Below are 6000 nucleotides of genomic sequence, written 5' to 3'. Positions count from 1 at the left end.
TTGAAACATGGGACTTATGCAGGGACGCTTGGCTCAATCTGGGAGGAGGGGACTGGACCTGCCTGGACTGAGTCTATCAGGTCGATCTCAGTCCTCGGGGGAGGCCTTGTTCTGGAGGAGGTGGGAATGGGGAGTGTGCTGGGGGGAAGGGGAGGGGGGCAGGAAGGGGGAGAACAAGGGAATCTATGGCTGTTATGCAGAAATGAATAGTATTGTAAAATAAAATAAAATAAAATAAATGAATAGGATCAAATGTGGTGGTACGCACCTGAAATTGTGGCACCTAGGACATAAAAGTGGGATAAGATTTGAAGGGTAGGTTTAGCTACATATTGAGTTTTATGCATAGGACGTTTAAAAAAAAGTGAACACATAAAAATTACCCAAACAAAGCAAAAGAGAATAGGGTTGGAATATGCGGACAACCCTACCACCTTACTTTGTCATACATTAAAGAAGATTTTTTTGGAAATCCTTTCACTGATGAGTGGAAACTAAAAACATACCTCACAGAAGTGGGGAAGAGAATTGAGTCTACAGATGTTGGGAGTGCGGGGAGGAAGGATAGAAAAAGGATGGGTGTGGAGTATGGAGACCTTGTTGGGAAGAAGTTCTAGTTTCCTCTATCACTTGTGGATGCAATGAACAATTTAGTAAATATTTCAATATACCTAGCTAGAAGACGGGTTTGAAAGTTGACAACACAAGGTTTAAAGTGATGAATATGATAATTACTCTCATTACAAATTATATTCATATATGGAAATATCACATAAAGCCCCAAATTATACAGTTATTTAATGTCAGTTAAGCATAAAAACACATAGGGAGTGGTGGTCTTGAATCGAAGCATAAAGGCAGAGCAAGACAGATTTCTGAGTTCAGGCCAATTGATGCACATTGAGAGTTCAAGGGCAGTCAGGACTACATAGAGAGACTCTGCCTTAAAATGAAAAAATGAAATAATAAATAACTAGAATTAGAGCACACAACATATATCTCAGAGGTTTAGAGACACAGGCAAATGGATCAATGAGAGTTCAGTAACACCCTGGCAACAAAAGACCACGTAATAAGACGTGGTAACAAAAATAAATTTTAAAAAGTTAGGAGACCGGAAGCTTTGCCTAGGAAATACGGTTAGATTCATAGAAATTTTGAGGGTAAGCCTAAAGAGTATTAAATACCTAGCCATGGAAGAAAAAGGAAGATAAATGCTTAAAGCAAGATGAGATTCCTAGTACCTCAGATATTGATTCACGCTTATTAATTTATTTTATCAAAAGAGACTCATGTTGCCAGGTCTCTAACGCCTATGTAGCTGGGGATGACTGTGGTGATATTTTGTTGTGCCCCAATCAAAAAAGCTTGCCTGAAGATCAGAGGGCTGATCCAGTCACTAGTTCAGCATAGAGGCCAGGGACTGTTGGCACACACCTCTAATCCAAGAACTCGGGAGGAGGAAGCAGGAAGATCCAGAGATCAAGACCACCCTAGCTCTAAGTCATTGAGTCAGGCTAAGGAGAGAAAGACAGAGAAAGAGAGAGAGAGAGAGAGAGAGAGAGAGAGAGAGAGAGAGAGAGAGAGAGAGAGAGAGAAAGAGAGAGAGAAGGAGAGGGAGAAAGAAAGGGAGGGGAAGAGGGAGAAGGAGAGGGAGAAAGAGAGCCAATGGGTGGGGTTGGGCCACACCCTTAATCCCAGCACCAGGGAGGTGGAGACAGGTATATAAGGCAGATGGAGACCGGATCTCAGCTCATTCAGTCTGAGGATTCCTAGCGACCGGATCTCACCCTTTCAGCTGAGGACTGGAAAAGATAGGTGAGAGTTGGCTGTGGGTTGCCCCTTGGACTCTCTGAACCTTTGGCATTTGGCATCTGTGGTATCTGGATCGGCGTTTTTACTGTTCAAACCCTTTAGAACTGGTGCTACAGCTGGTGCCCAGAGTGGGGCAAGAAGCCAGGACCCCGACATAAGAGTCTCACGCTCTACCCCAAGAGCTAGCTCTATTCTGAGGCAGCATCTTTGAAGACAGGAGTTCAATCAAGGTCCCGGGGTCTACTTGAGACCCAGCTGCAAACATCAGGGCTCTGAGCGGGGCCTAGCCCACAGAATCCTCTGCCACCATGCCCTGTGTGCACTATAAATTTTCCTCTAAACTCAACTACGACATGATCATCTTTGATGGGCTCCAAATCTCCCTCTGCGACTTAAAGAAGCAGATTATGGGCAGAGAAAAGCTGAAAGCTGCCAATAGCGACCTGCGCATCTTCAACGCAGAGACGCAAGAAGAATATACAGATGACAATGCTCCAATTCCTAAGAACTCATCTGTGATTGTCAGAAGAATTCCTAGTGGAGGCGTTAAGTCGGCAAGGAAGACACACGCTCTAAGTGGACCTGGACCAGTGATGGGAACCACACAGGCAACCGATGACTCTTCTGCATCCATTTCTCTGGCCCAGCTCACAGAGACTGCCAATCTGGCTGAAGCCAATGCTTCGGAGGAAGATAAAATCAAAGCGATGATGTGGCAATGTGGCCGAGAATACGACCCAGGCAGTTCCGTGAAGAAACCTCTGGGTCCACCACCTCCATCTTATACCTGTTTTCGTTGTGGTGTCCCTGGTCATCATATTAAGAGTTGCCCAACAAACGGGGATAAGAACCTTGAATCCGGCCGGAGAATCAGAAGGAGCACTGGAATTCCCACCAGTTTTCTGACTGAGGTGAAAGATCCTAACACGAAGGGTGCGATGCTCACCACCTCTGGAAAATACGCAATACCGACCCTAGATGCAGAGGCCTATGCGATCGGGAAGAAAGAGAAGCCACCCTTCTTCCCAGAGAAACCGTCCTTGTCGTCGTTGTCGTCGTCGTCATCTTCAGTAGAAGGAGAAGAAAAAACACCTATCCCGGAGGAGCTCCTGTGCCTCATCTGCAAAGACATCATGGTGGATGCTGCTATCATTCCCTGCTGTGGAAACAGTTACTGTGGTGAATGCATTAGGACAGCACTCCTGGAATCAGATGAACATACATGTCCAACATGTCATCAGAACCATGTTTCTCCGGATGCTTTAACTGCCAACAAGTGTTTACGACAGGCTGTTAGTAACTTCGAAAATGGAACTGGCTGTACCAAAGGACCTCGGCAACAGTTCCCTCCACCCCCACCCCCAATACCACCACCAAGACCGCTCCTTCAGAGGAGCCCCCAGCCTCTGGCGCGAACTTTGGTACGGAGACAGCTGGATCCTCTGAGGATCCCAGTGACATCTTCCTCAGCTGTCCCAGCTCCCTCTGTATCTTCGTTAACTTCAAGTCCGGCTCCCTTGGCACCCTCTGTGCCTGGAAGTCCATCTTCTGCCCCAGCTCCGGTACCGGTACCGGATTTGACTGCGACAGTGTCTATCCCAGTCCATTCGGAAAACTCAGACGGCCCTTTCCAGGATTCGGGTGATAAATTATTACCAGCCGCAGCGCTGGAACCAGAGCATTCTAAGGGAGCCTCCTCAGTTGCCACTGGGGCTCTTACTCAGGAAAAGGGTCACGAGGTGCCTGTCCTTGGAACTGCGTCTCGGTTGGCACAGTCCTCATTGCAGGGACAGTGGGTCCCCACAACTGGTCCGGTAAGAAAAAGTGCTGCCCTTCCAGGTGGTGGACCACCACCAGGCTGGGGACATTTCAACCAGCTTGGCCACCTGGTTTCTCCACCGCAGCAAGTCAGAAGAGGGGAAGGAAGTCGTCACAGGAGCACAGAGCGCGGGCCACAGCACAGCCAAAGATCCCAGAGGGCTCAAGGCCCATCCCTCCCAGGAACTCCAGTCTCTGTGCCTGTTCCTCCTGGTGTACCTCCCCAACACTTCTCTCCTGGCTTCCCTCCTGACCAGCCCCAGCCTTCAGGATACAGTGTCCACCCTGCAGGGTTTCCACCAGCTCCTGCCACTGTATGGAAACCTTGGGTATGGTCGTCAGGAGTGCAGACTGCTCACCCAAACACCATGCCTGCAACACCAACCCGGCTTTTGTCCAGGGAAGAATTCTATAGAGAGCAACGACGACTGAGGGAAGAGGAGAAGAAAAAGTCCAGGCTAGACGAGTTTACCAATGGTTTTCTTAAGGCGTTGACGGGGCATGAAAAGATTCAGAGGAAGCCAGGGCACTCCTTTTCCAGGTCTAAATCTCCCTGTACTGGTTCATCAGATTCCAGAAGTTCATACGCTTCTTCCTCAAAGTCAAGATCTGGCTCCACGCGGTCAAGCTCTTCCTCTGGATCCTCCAGCCGCCCACACTCTGGCTTCTATTCGCCATCACCTCGCTACCCCAGGAGAGGCAGAGGCGAGAGCCGTCATCACGGTTCAGGGGCCAGTTCTCGAGGATATCATGGATCTAGGTCAAGGTCCCCTCCATATAGAGGTTCTCGTTCACGGTCAAGATCTCCTCAGAGAAGGTCCACTCGCCGTGACATCAAAACCTATTAAGGGCAGAGGGTCCACTTTAGAGACCTCTTTGAGAAAGAACGCCCCAGGGAAATGGGAGGGGAATCGCCTACCGATAATGGTACAACAAGTACTACCATGGGTATGCTGTGGGGGCACAGGCTAGACCATCAGCTACCAGAGAAGACTTCTCTCCATAGAGACTTTCACCTCTTAATATCAGAAATTCACCCTTCACAAGAGGGCCCAGAGAAGACTATGCTCCTGGACAACATCATAGACACAGAAACCGAGGCAGCAACTATCCAGGAAAGCCTTCCACGGACAGATAAGTCACAATCCGAAAAGTAACACAAAATCCAAAGTGAAGGAGTGTGGGAATGTTCCAGGAGTCCATGAAGACACAAGCATGAGAGAAAAATGGAAAACGGGGAAAGCAGGAAGAGAGTGAGAGCTTCCTGAGTTCTGAGCTGTTAGAGACTTCCAGCCAATCCAGGGAGTTGCTGGGTGTGGATGACACTAAGGCAGATACACCGTTTGTCCTCCCGAGGAGAGACGATGCTACACACCTGTTGGGGATGAACTGACGGAGGCAGAATCCATCACTTTCAAAGCAGTGTCTGAGAAGGACAAGAGAGAAAAAGATAAACCAAAAGGAAAAAGTGACAAGACCAAAGGGGAAAGGGATATGCCTGCTACAGCCAAGAAGGAAAATGTTTTCAAACCTTCTAAAGGACCCCAAGTGTAGGTGGACGGGGACCGTGAAAACTCTCCTAGGTCTGACGCTCCACTTGAAAAAGCCAAAGAGCGGGCTGCAAAGACTGACTCTATAAAACTCCGATCTTGTAGCTCTATTGGGAGTGATGGCAGGATATGTCCTGTAGACCAATAACTTGGACTGGGTGTCTTGAGGGCAGGATCTGATACTGTCGATTTTAACAAAAAACATTGTTAAAAGAGGGCAACGGAACATGATCCTATCAGCTTGAGGGATGGAAAAATAAAAATAAAAAGTTTCTAAACATCTCATGACCCCAGTGTTTTGTTTGTTTGTTTGTGTTTTCAGTTTTGCTTATTTCCACTCTTTTCTGATACTTTACACATACGGCAAATTCTGCGGTCAACTTTATATCCCAGGCGGCTGCTTCTCCCATTTAACATTTTGCAAAGCATTGCCACAGTGGTATTGTGCCTAATTCGTCAGTCACATCTGCCTTTAGTTCTACCCTTTTTCGAATCCTAGCAGTAGAGCTAGATATCAAAAGATACTTTTTTTTTTTTTTTTAAAGTGTCTTGTGTAGCCTGGTCTCTAACTCCTAGGTAGCTGGGGGTGACTGTGGTGATATCTTGTTTGTGCGCAATCAAAAAGCTTGCCTGAAGATCAGAGGGCTGATCAGTCACAAGTTCAGCATAGAATCCAGGGACTGTTGGTACACACCTCTAATCCAAGAACTCGGGAGGAGGAAGCAGGAAGATCCAGATATCAAGACCACCCTAGCTCTAAGTCATTGAGTCAGTCTAAGAAGAGAGAGAGAGCGGGACAGAGAGAGAGAGACAGAGG

General features: G+C 47.7%; 1 pseudogene; it reads left to right on the top strand.

Annotated features, from left to right (window-relative positions):
• The first annotated feature begins 2123 nt into the window (after positions 1 to 2123).
• On the top strand, positions 2124 to 5336 carry LOC143274484 (E3 ubiquitin-protein ligase RBBP6 pseudogene; annotated as a pseudogene).
• The last annotated feature ends 664 nt before the right edge of the window (positions 5337 to 6000 follow it).

Source organism: Peromyscus maniculatus, chromosome 8 (genome assembly GCF_049852395.1).
Source record: "Peromyscus maniculatus bairdii isolate BWxNUB_F1_BW_parent chromosome 8, HU_Pman_BW_mat_3.1, whole genome shotgun sequence".
NCBI classification, from domain to species: domain Eukaryota; kingdom Metazoa; phylum Chordata; class Mammalia; order Rodentia; family Cricetidae; genus Peromyscus; species Peromyscus maniculatus.
The sequence above is the reverse complement of the archived record's forward strand: the minus strand, read 5'-3'. Positions and strand labels throughout refer to the sequence as shown.